Source organism: Pyrus communis, chromosome 3 (assembly GCF_963583255.1).
Source record: "Pyrus communis chromosome 3, drPyrComm1.1, whole genome shotgun sequence".
Lineage (NCBI taxonomy): Eukaryota > Viridiplantae > Streptophyta > Magnoliopsida > Rosales > Rosaceae > Pyrus > Pyrus communis.
This window is the reverse complement of record NC_084805.1, coordinates 9,832,491-9,844,034: the sequence shown is the minus strand read 5'-3', so window position 1 is coordinate 9,844,034 and position 11,544 is coordinate 9,832,491. Positions and strand designations below refer to the sequence as shown.

The following is an 11,544-nucleotide window of genomic DNA, read 5'->3' as shown; positions in this document are numbered from 1 at the left end:
TCATCTCCATTGGTACTATCTCATTTTATTAGCTGTTGATTCATTCATTTTGTGTTTACTTCATTTCTTTATGCTTTCAAGGTACAACAACAAATCTGCCTACATTGATTAGTTTTATTTCTCTAGTAAAGAGTTCTTGCAAAACAAGTGATTATATAGGTCCAATTAGTCCCTGTGGATTCGACACCCTTACTTGTGCCATTATACTAAACATATTCTAGCATGAAGAAGGAAAACATCAATCAAAATGGCGCCGTTGCCGGGGACTGATTTCAGTCCCTTATAATTGCTTGTTTTGATATTAAACCTTGTTCTTTTCATTTTAAGTAGATTTCTGATTTTTATTCAAACTTGTTTTATCTTGTTTCAGGTAGTATATGTCAAATAGACTTGCTGAATTAGGCCAAAGAATTGAACGGTTAAAGGGCAACACTTTGGAAAGCTTTGTGCCAACAAGTTCCTCCATTGTCTGTGAAGAAGAGGAAGGGAAACCGTCTAGTCCAATAAGTGAAGGATCTGAGCACTTTAATTGGGAAAGAGAAGAAGAGATGGCGGGCAACCAAGATGATCTTCGAGCTTTGGAGGATTTTGCTCAACCAATCATACCAAATTCACCTTCATGCATCTTGCTGCCCACAGAAGCTAGAAACTATGATCTTAAATCTTCACATTTCCATATGTTTCCTTCTTTTTATGGCTTACCTAATGAAGATCCTTTAGCTCATATTAAAGAATTTTACAATGTTGTGAGTGGGTTACCTTTACAGGGAGTAAGTGAAGCAAATCTGAGGATGAGAGTGTTCCCTTACACCTTGAAAGATAAGGCCAAGGGTTGGTTAATGACTCTAGTACCTGGTTCACTCACCACATGGGATGCCGTGGCTAAGAAGTTTTTGGAAAAGTTCTTTTCCACTCAAAAGACAGCCACATTAAGGGGACAAATCTTCAACTTCAAACAAGATGATGGAGAACCTTTCAATAAGTGTTGGGAGCGCTTTAAAGGCCTTTTGTTGCAATGTCCACACCATGGGTTACCTCTTCACTTACAAATGCAAATTTTCTATGATGGACTAACCCAAACATGTCAATCAACTGTTGATAATGCAGTAGGTGGAGCTTTGAAGAAAAAGAATGCTCAAGAGTCATATAACATTTATGAGATGTTGGGATCTAATGCTCAACACAAAGATGTAAGGGGTAAGAGAGTTGGAGTATATGAAACAAGCTCTAATCATGATCTTTCTTTGCAGGTAGCTAACCTAGAAAAGAAGCTTGAATCCGTGCTCAACATGGTGCCAAAAGCAAGTGAAGTGTGTGCCATTTGCAACATACCAAGCCACCTTACTCATCAATGTCCATCTAGGGAGGCTTACCCCGAGTATGTCCAAGAGCAAGTGAACCTCATGAATTCTTACAATCAAAGGCCAAGGAATGATGTGTATTCCAATACATATAACCCAAGTTGGAGAGATCATCCCAATCTTTCGTGGAAGAACAACAATCAATTCCAAAACTTCCAACCAAAACCTATTCTTGAGGATACGGTTAAATTGTTAGCCCAAAATACCTTGCAATTCCAACAAACCACCAATAGCACTCTCCAACAACATTCGGCGGCTCTAACCAAAATGGAGACACAATTGGGGCAGATTGCAGATGCCTTGAGCCAAAGAGGGGTTGGAAAGTTTCCAAGCCAACCCGTGATACTCCAAAGGAACCAAGAGCAAGCCAAAGCAATCACTACACTTAAAAGTGGTAAGGTTATCAATAATAGAGTTGGCAATGAAGTTACTAATGAATCTGATCATGTGAATGCAGGGGTTACTCAAGGAGAAAATGAGAAACCAAATGAGGAACCAAGCCATGCTACTCCCTCGTTTGAAGCACCAAATCTTCACAAGGCCGAGAAACCTTACACTCCACCAATACCATTCCCTGGAAGACTTGCCAAGAGTAAGCAGGATAAGTCATTTAAGGAAATTTTTGATATTCTAAGTAAGGTAAATGTTAACTTACCTTTGCTTGATGTCATTAGGAACATGCCAGCTTATGGGAAGTTCTTCAAAGAGTTAAACAACTACAAAAGGAAGTATGGACCACATGAGAAGGTAGTGGTGTCCGAGAATGTAAGTGCCGTGTTGCAAAGAAAACTTCCACGAAAGCTCAAGGATCTAGGAAGTTTTTCTATCAACATCACCATAGGGGACAAGAAGGTAGAGAAGGCGATGCTTGACTTAGGTGCTAGCATCAACTTAATGCCTTATTCCGTGTACCTTCAACTAGGTTTGGGGGAATTGAAAGCCACCACCATCTCATTACAACTTGCGGACAGATCCGTGAAATATCCAAGAGGTATAGTAGAGGATATTCTAGTTCAAATTGATAAACTAATCTTGCCTGCAGATTTTGTAGTGTTGGACATGGAAGAAGCTCCTATACATAACCGAGAGTTGCCTATTTTGCTTGGGAGACCGTTTATGGCCACGGCCAAGACCATCATTGATGTGCAAAATGGACTCCTCACTATGACAGTGCTAGGAGAGACCGTTCAATTCAAAGTGTTTGAGTCTCTTTCACATCCTTCTTCATCTCTTGATTGTTATGCCATTGATGTGCTTGATTCGCTTGTTTTCGCTAAGTTCTTGCAGGCACAATCTAATGAACCATTACAAACTGTTTTGAGTCAATCTCAAGATGAGTTTGATGAAGAAGATGCACTCATGGAAGAGGTAGCTGCCTTGGAAGCATTGGCACCGTATCCTTTGAATATTTTACCTCTTTTAGAGCCTTTAGAACCATCGAGGTCACATTTAACCCCTTCCACTATTAAGGCACCAAAACTTGAACTTAAACCACTTCCACCACATCTAAAGTATGCATATCTAGCTGAATTTGAAACTCTTCCAGTTATCATAACTTCTGACCTCACCCCAAATGAAGAAGATAAACTAATTAGGGTGTTAAAAGAGTTCAAATCAGTTATTGGTTGGTCTATTGCAGATATCAAGGGAATAAGCCCTACCATGTGCATGCATAGGATTCTTTTGGAAGAGGGAGCAAAGTCAACCCGTGAACCACAAAGGAGGCTCAATCCACACATGAAGGAAGTTGTGAGGAATGAAGTGTTGAAGTTGTTAGATGTGGGGATCATATATCCCATTTCTGATAACAAATGGGTGAGTGCTATTCAGGTGGTACCTAAGAAGGTGGGAATCACGGTGATGAAGAATGAAAACAAAGAGCTTGTGCCCACAAAGCACACGGCTAGTTGGCGTGTTTGCACCGATTACAGGAAGTTGAATTCTAGCACTAGAAAAGATTACTTTCCTATGCCTTTCATAGATCAAATGCTTGAGAGATTGGCAGGTTACTCACACTATTGTTTTCTTGATGGTTACTCAGGTTACAATCAAATTGCAATTGCTCCGGAGGATCAAGAGAAAACTACCTTTACTTACCCGTTTGGCACATTTGCATATAGGAGAATGCCTTTTGGACTTTGCAATGCTCCAGCAACATTCCAAAGATGCATATTGGCAATCTTTTCTGACATGGTAGAAAGATTCATTGAGGTATTTATGGATGACTTTTCAGTGTTTGGTTCCTCTTTTGATGAATGTCTTAACCATCTCTCTTTAGTACTTCAAAGATGTCAGGAAACAAATTTGGTTCTCAATTGGGAAAAGTGCCAATTTATGGTGAAACAAGGAATTGTGTTGGGGCATGTAATCTCTAGCCAAGGAATGGAGGTGGACAAAGCCAAAATTGACATCATCACCAATATGGCAGCTCCCACAACCGTGAAGGGAGTAAGAAGTTTTTTGGGACATGCGGGTTTTTATCGTCGTTTCATTAAGAACTTTTCAATGATCACTCGTCCATTATGCAATCTGTTAGCTAAAGATGTTGTATTTCATTTTGATAAAGCTTGTATGGATGCATTCAATACTTTGAAACATGAATTAACCTCAACCCCTATTATTATGGCACCAGATTGGTCTTTACCTTTTGAATTAATGTGTGATGCCTCTGACTATGCTATTGGTGCAGTTTTAGGGCAAAGGGTGAACAAGCTCCCACACGTGATCTACTATGCAAGCCGGACTCTAAATGATGCTCAACTTAACTATTCCACAACTGAAAAGGAGTTGCTTGCTATTGTTTTTGCCTTAGAGAAGTTTCGGTCATATCTTGTTGGATCAAAAGTTATTGTGTTTTCTGATCATGCAGCCCTTAGGTACTTGATGACAAAAAAGGATGCTAAGCCACGCTTAATTAGATGGATACTCTTACTACAAGAGTTTGACTTGGAAATTCGAGATAAGAAGGGAAGTGATAATGTTGTGGCTGACCATTTGTCACGGCTCAATGAAAACCATGGAGTTGGACAACCTTTGCTTCTAAATGAATCATTTCCTGATGAACAACTCCTTGTTATTCAAGAAAAAGAACCATGGTATGCTGATTTTGTTAATTATCTTGTTTGTGGTATAATTAGAAATGACCTTTCTTTTCAGGAAAGAAAGAAGTTCCTTGCCATGGTAAAGCACTACGTTTGGGACGAACCATATTTGTTTAAATATTGCCCTGACCAAATCATTAGGAGGTGTGTCCCAGAGAGTGAGCAACAAAGCATTCTAACGTTCAGCCATACATTGGCATGTGGAGGACATTTTGGTGCCAAAAAGACATCTCTAAAGGTTTTACAATCTGGTTTCTTTTGGCCTACGTTATTCAAAGATGCTTTTGATTTTTGTTCTAAGTGTGATAGGTGCCAGAAAATGGGGAACATTAGCCGAAGAAATGAGATGCCATTGAACAACATTTTGGTGGTGGAGCTCTTTGATGTTTGGGGAATCGATTTCATGGGACCATTTCCATCCTCTTTTGGTTACTTATACATATTAGTGGCAGTAGATTATGTATCCAAATGGGTTGAAGCCATTGCTACAATAACTAATGATCATAAGGTTGTTTTGAATTTTCTTAAAGATGTGATTTTTTGTAGGTTTGGAACCCCAAGAGCTATTATTAGTGATGGTGGCAGCCATTTCTGCAACAAACCCTTTGAATCCTTGATGAAGAAGTACAACATCAACCACAAAGTGGCAACCCCGTACCATCCTCAAACCTCAGGACAAGTGGAGATTAGCAATAGGGAGATCAAGAACATTTTGATGAAGACCGTAAGCCCTACAAGGAAGGATTGGTCACTGAGGTTGAATGATGCACTATGGGCATATAGAACAGCAGATAAGACCCCCATTAGCATGAGCCCTTATCGCCTTGTGTTTGGGAAAGCTTGTCATTTGCCAATGGAGCTTGAACACCGTGCATATTGGGCCATCAAGAAGTTCAACTTTGATTACAAGGATGCTGGAATAGCAAGGAAGCTCCAACTTAATGAGTTGGAAGAACTCAGAAATGAAGCATATGAGAATGCCAAAATCTACAAGGAACAGACTAAGCTCTATCATGACAAGGCCATCCTACGGAAGGTGTTTCACCAAGGTATGAAAGTATTGTTGTATGACTCACGTTTGAGACTTTTTTCAGGTAAATTGAAGTCTAGGTGGGTGGGACCATTTAAGGTGCTGCAAACATTTCCCCACGGAGTTGTGGAGATAGAGAACATGAAGAATGGCACCTCTTTTAAAGTCAATGGGCAGCGATTGAAACCATATTTGGAGAAAGTGGAGGAAGAGCAAGTTTATCAAGTTGTAGATTTTCTTGAGTTTACAACACCGTGAACAAGCTACCATGTCTTGCCTAGACATTAAATAAAGCGCTTACTAGGAGGCAACCTAGTGTGGTTTGTGTTCTTTCCTCATTTTGTGTTTATGTTGTCACCATTCCATATTCTTTGCCTACTTGCATTACATACAATTTTAAGCATCGAGGACAATGCTTTGGTTAGGTTTGGGTGTGGGATTGAAGGTTTGTGTTTTTTTGTGTTAGTTGTGTTAGTTTTGGTTAAGTGTGTTTTTGCTTACTAAGTGTGTTTTTGCTTACTAATACGAATGTATATGAGGGCTATATTTGTAGACAAACTATTGGGTTGCTATGAAAAAGGGTTTTATGACACGGGACATGTCATAACTTTCGAAGGGGTGTTTATTTTTAAGTTCATGTCGGAGCTCAAAGGTAAGCCGCCTTCCCGAATTTCAATTTTCTTTTATACTAATATGTTGTTAATGATTCAGGCATCCACTCTAGAATTTAAACCATTACCGGATCATTTCAAGTATCACCCTCCATTCAAAGATCAATTCCATGCCGGTTGATTTGATTAAAAATAAAAAATAAAAAAATAAAAAATAAAAAATAAAAAAAAATAAACATGGTAGAAAGATGAGCCTTCACAAAGGATGTTTACGTGAAGCCCCACTACGAGGCGTCGGAGCAGAAGGCGTCGAAGCGGGAGGCATCGGAGCGGGAGCATTCCAGGCCTCAATACTTGGCCAAACGCTGGATGACCCAGGAAAAAGGTGCCTCTGGAGATAAGCCGCAAGCCTTTGACGGTCACTGTGAATTCGACCCTCAGATTCTTGCAGTTCATCAAGCTTCCTCTTCATGCCCGACGAATAGTTATTTGCAAGCACATGCAAACTTCTATTCTCGTACTTAAGCTGTTTGATCTCCTGCTTAAGACTTTCCACCTCTGCCATCAACGATTCCACTTAGCGGGACCGAGCAAGCAGGCGTTGGCCCATGTTGGACACAGAGCCTGCACATTGAACGCTGAGAGCGAGAGACTCTTGAACGGCCAACTCATCGGACCGTCCTGAAAGCAGCCTACTGTCCTTAGGAGTAAGGAGGTTCCTAGCTACTATCGTAGCTGTTGTTGCATCGGTCATCATGGAGTCTTCACCTGAAAGAGGACCATTAGAAGATAAAAAAGAAGGGCGCCATACATTACCTTGACGGGGCGCAACCGGATCGCTGCTGAGACTCAAATCTAAGCTAAGGTTCGATGAGTTAGTTATTTTTCAAAAGTGTTCAATGAGAAGGGGTGGATGAAGTTAAATTTCGAAGGGCCGGAGACGATTTTCAAGAATGGGAAATCTTCAGAGTGTGTATGTTGGCAGTGATCGATAGCTCTATAAAAAGCCAAAGCGACGCGTCCACCGATTCAAAGAGCCGGATTTTCCGGCGTAAGTTAGGCGACGCTCCCTCAGCTTTTCAGAAAACGCGTTCAACTTTGTCAAAAGATTTCTGACAAAGCTGAAAACACGTGGAGGCCATCATCGCAACTACACATCTTTAGCCGACAAGCGCAAAGTTCGGCGACGCTTTCTCTGCTTTTCAGAAGACGCGTGCAGCTTTGTCAAAAGGAGCCGCATCTGCACTACCACGTGTCATTCAGAAAGCGAAGGGGCGTCGTTCAGAAATCGAAGGGGCGCCTGCTCAGAAATCGAAGAGGCGTCTTCAAAGATCGAAGAGGCGCCAATATTTCAAAAAGCCGGATTTGCGGGATCAAAACGTCTGTCGACAAGGGTAAAAGAATGGTACCACCACTTGTTATTATCTCTATATATGTCGACCTTCATCTTTTATGGCAAGGAAAACCTGAAGAAAATGCCCAACTCTCCCTCACCTCTGAGGGCGCACTCCCAGCAAAGCCTTTCGAAATACTCAATTCTTTCTTCTTCCCCAAAGATGATACCAGATGCCTGGAGTACAGATGACCTAGGAGGAAACGACGGATTGAAGTGTGCTGATTCATTCACCGCTTCTTCAAAAGCAAAGGTATCTCATATCATCAAGGTCAAAAGCAAAAGTATCTCATATCATGCTCTTTCCCTGTCTTTTTCTTTGTCCTTGTTCTTACTCACATGGCAAAGTGAAAGAAGCAATCAGCCAGCATTTGGAGTCAGTCTTCTGTTCTGGAGCCAACTGCCTGGAATCTATTCCTGATTGCTTACCTAGCATTGCTCTCGAGTAGTCATCTTCAACGGTTGATACACTTCCAGAGAAGGGACCACTCCTGCAAAGATTGAACAAAGAAACAGATAAAAGGGGTAAGCTCAGACCTTCGGGGAAGACCAAAAGAATCCTGCTGCCCAGTTCAAGATTATGTAGCACAAAGGAAAATCAACGATGGGCGGAAACCAGTTCAAGAGTAAGCTTGTGGAATCACAAAGATAAAAGCCTCAATGCAATCACCAAGGAGAAGAGGGAATTTACACTCCATAACCAGATTTGCGTCCCTAAACTCTTCTCTTTGTTAATTACATTTTGCCATGTTTAGTATGTTTAAGTGCTTTTTGTGTGTTTACTTATGTTTTGTGTGAATCTATGCTTAAAACATTGAGGACAATGTTTGATTTAAGTGTGGGGGGGGGGGGGTAACTAATGTTGTTAATGCAAATTCTTGGGATTTTATCACCCATAACTTCAAATGTTGTTCCTTGCTGTTTTAAGGTGTTTTTAAATTGTTTTAGAGTGTTTTAGTGTGTTTTGTTTTATAACTCCGAAAATCACATAAAAATTTGAAAAAAATGTTTTGAAAAGCCTAAAAAGAGTGTTTTAAGTGCTTTTTGTGTGTTTGTGTCTTAGGGTACCTTCCAACACAATGATAAGGATTTGGTTTGTAATTGCATGACGGTTAAAAAGAGTTATAAACATGGATGAAAGTTTGATTTACTCTTGGTATATGCTTGGTTATGGTTATAATGTATGACTTCACATGCAATCATAAAAGAAAAATTCGTTTTTGTAACATGCTTGAAGGAAGGAACTCAAACAAACGCTACAACCCTGTGAGACTCGAGCCATTACCTTCTTTGGAGAGTTATTTTCTGTGATTCTTTGTTTTCTAAAGTTGTTGCATGATCTCATTATTCCTTGCTTGGTTGCTACTTAGAATGCAATTGTATCATGATAGAACTAAATGCTAGAACTTATATCCATTTCATTCAAAGCATGACATTGAATTGCATAACATATATCAAGATAAAGTTGTGTAGTTGCCACCATAGCCAAATAGCCTTACTTCCCATATTTCGTATTTGTTGTAAGTTTTAACCCCTTTTGAGCCTTGTTTAGCCTATGTTCTTTGTTAACCCATGTTATCCTTACCTAGCCTAGAATAGGACCATCCATGCCTTTGTTCTTAAAGCATAGTAAGCATGACGGAAAATGAATTCCTTTTTGATTAATATGTTGCAGAAAATAAGTGTGGGGGAAGGATTATTGATGAGAGTTGTTGTGCCATAGGCACGGCTAAAAAAAAAAAAAAAAAAAAAAAAGAAGAAAAATAAGAGTTGTTTGAATTTCCCCTATTAGTCTAAAATTTGTTTTCCGCGCTCTAAAGGGAATTCTAAGTGCCTAATTCAATACTTTGCTCACTATTGCTTTAAGAATGTTTGTTTATCCTTCACCTTTCATTGTTAACCAATACCCTAGCCCCGTTACACCCCTTTGACTTCTATCTTGATCGTTATGTGTTCAATAATGTGGAGTTTGGATTTGATATGAGCTTATGGAATCACTGGTTCTCATTCTAAGTAGTAGCATTCCATTCATGAGATCATATTCATGTCATTATCGTAAATCCAGAAAATGCTTTCTTTGTTATAACATATGTGAGATACTAGTCTTTCATGTTTACATCAATCTCTCACATATAACTAGTGTAGGGTGTGTAGTCAGAAAATCTGTGTGAAAATAGAGTGCATTCTAGTAAGGAATTGAGTAAATTCTCTAAAGCATGTTACTACATTTGAAATGTGTTTTAATTGCTTAATTGTGAACTAGTATGTGGTGACTATGATTAAGAATGTACTTAAGTGTAAAGATGGCTAAAATCTGTGAGAATAATGATTTTTAACTTGTCATGTGCATTGGAAATCCCTAAGACGGTTGTTGGAAGGTTTAGGTTGTGTTTTACTTGTTTAGTGTCGTTTTGTTTATTTGTTATTATTTTGTTTTGCTCGAGGACTAGCAAAAGCTAAGTGTGGGGGAATTTGATAGGAGCATATTTAGGCGACTTACTTAGCTTGTTTTCGTGCATCTATGTTGTTAATTCATAGTTGTTTTAGTAGTTTAAGCCATTTTCGTGTGTTTTTAGGTTCATATGGCTAAGGAAGCAAAAAGATGCATTTTGGAGCATTTTGGAGCAAAATTGGGCTTGGAATGGATAGCATATGCTTGGAGCCAAAGTGTTGGACGAATTTGAAAGCCTTGTATGCACTTTGGACATAAAACAAAGGGCCTAGCCCAATCAAACAATCCTTTGAGCCATGCAAAACCTCTAGCCCAATCAACAACCCTTAGCCACATGCATTCACACACACATGCACTTACTCTTTCATCATTGCACCACCATTCACACACATATGCACTTACTCTTTCATCATTGCACCACCAATTCAACACATGCATTTCCACCTTCCTACTTCATCATTTCAACCACATATTCACCCACATGCACTCTAATCATTCAACACATGCATTCACACACCAACAACCTAGCTCTTTTTCCATCATTATTTCATCCACATGCACTCTCAATCATAACAACCACATTCACTCTTAAACAATCACCCACTTATTCTCCCATTCCCCCTATAAAAACCCATGCATTCATACACAAAAAACACATCTCATTTTCATACACAAGACACCACAAACACATCCAATCTTTCCCTTTTGCCGCAAATCCCCTTCCATTTCTACACAATCTCTTCTCGGCTTCATTCCATTCCATACACTCTCCCATTCGCAGAAACCATTCAACCTTAGCCGCTCCACCTTCATTTACAACACACTTGGAGCACCAACACCGAAGGCAACTCTTAAGGGATTTCGACATCAGTTTTGCTTCAAGGGTTCTTTCTTCTTAATCCTATGTTCACTCATGTTATATATGTTTATGTCAAACCTTTTGTAAACATGAAGTGTAACTAATCTCTCTCTAGGGATTCGATGTAGCCTTGCAAGATTGCCATGTAGTTAATTCAGAATTCTCATTTAATCTATCTATTTCTTGTTTCATTCTCCGATTTAATTGTGACTTAGCGTGTTGATTTTAATGCTTGATCATCATTTGAATTAACCACAGGTTGTTTAGCCAAGATTAAAGCACACATCATGCATAATCTTGGTGGATATGTGAATGAATGAAGGGAATGTTTTGCAAACATCCTGCCAAGTGTTCCCTTTGGTTTTGTGAAAGTTTCTTGTGCACTACATATTCTTGATTAGGAACCAAAGTTGCACATCACAATTAGGCTCATGATTAGAGACATTTGATCAAATCCACACATCATATGGTTGATCATATCTAAGTGAAACAAACTCAAGAAATAGGTAGATGGATGAGTATAATCTGATTCAACAAGCATGGCCTTGGGTTAGCAATGGTAAAATTGAATCCCTAGCTTCATCTCCATTGGTACTATCTCATTTTATTAGCTGTTGATTCATTCATTTTGTGTTTACTTCATTTCTTTATGCTTTCAAGGTACAACAACAAATCTGCCTACATTGATTAGTTTTATTTCTCTAGTAAAGAGTTCTTGCAAAACAAGTGATTATATA

General features: G+C 39.3%; 1 non-coding gene across 1 annotated transcript; it reads right to left on the bottom strand.

Annotated features, from left to right (window-relative positions):
• Positions 1-922: 922 nt before the first annotated feature.
• LOC137730379 (small nucleolar RNA R71) lies at positions 923-1,033 on the bottom strand. Its single transcript, XR_011068139.1, has one exon. It is a non-coding gene; the product is annotated as a small nucleolar RNA R71 (small nucleolar RNA).
• Between the last annotated feature and the right edge of the window lie 10,511 nt (positions 1,034-11,544).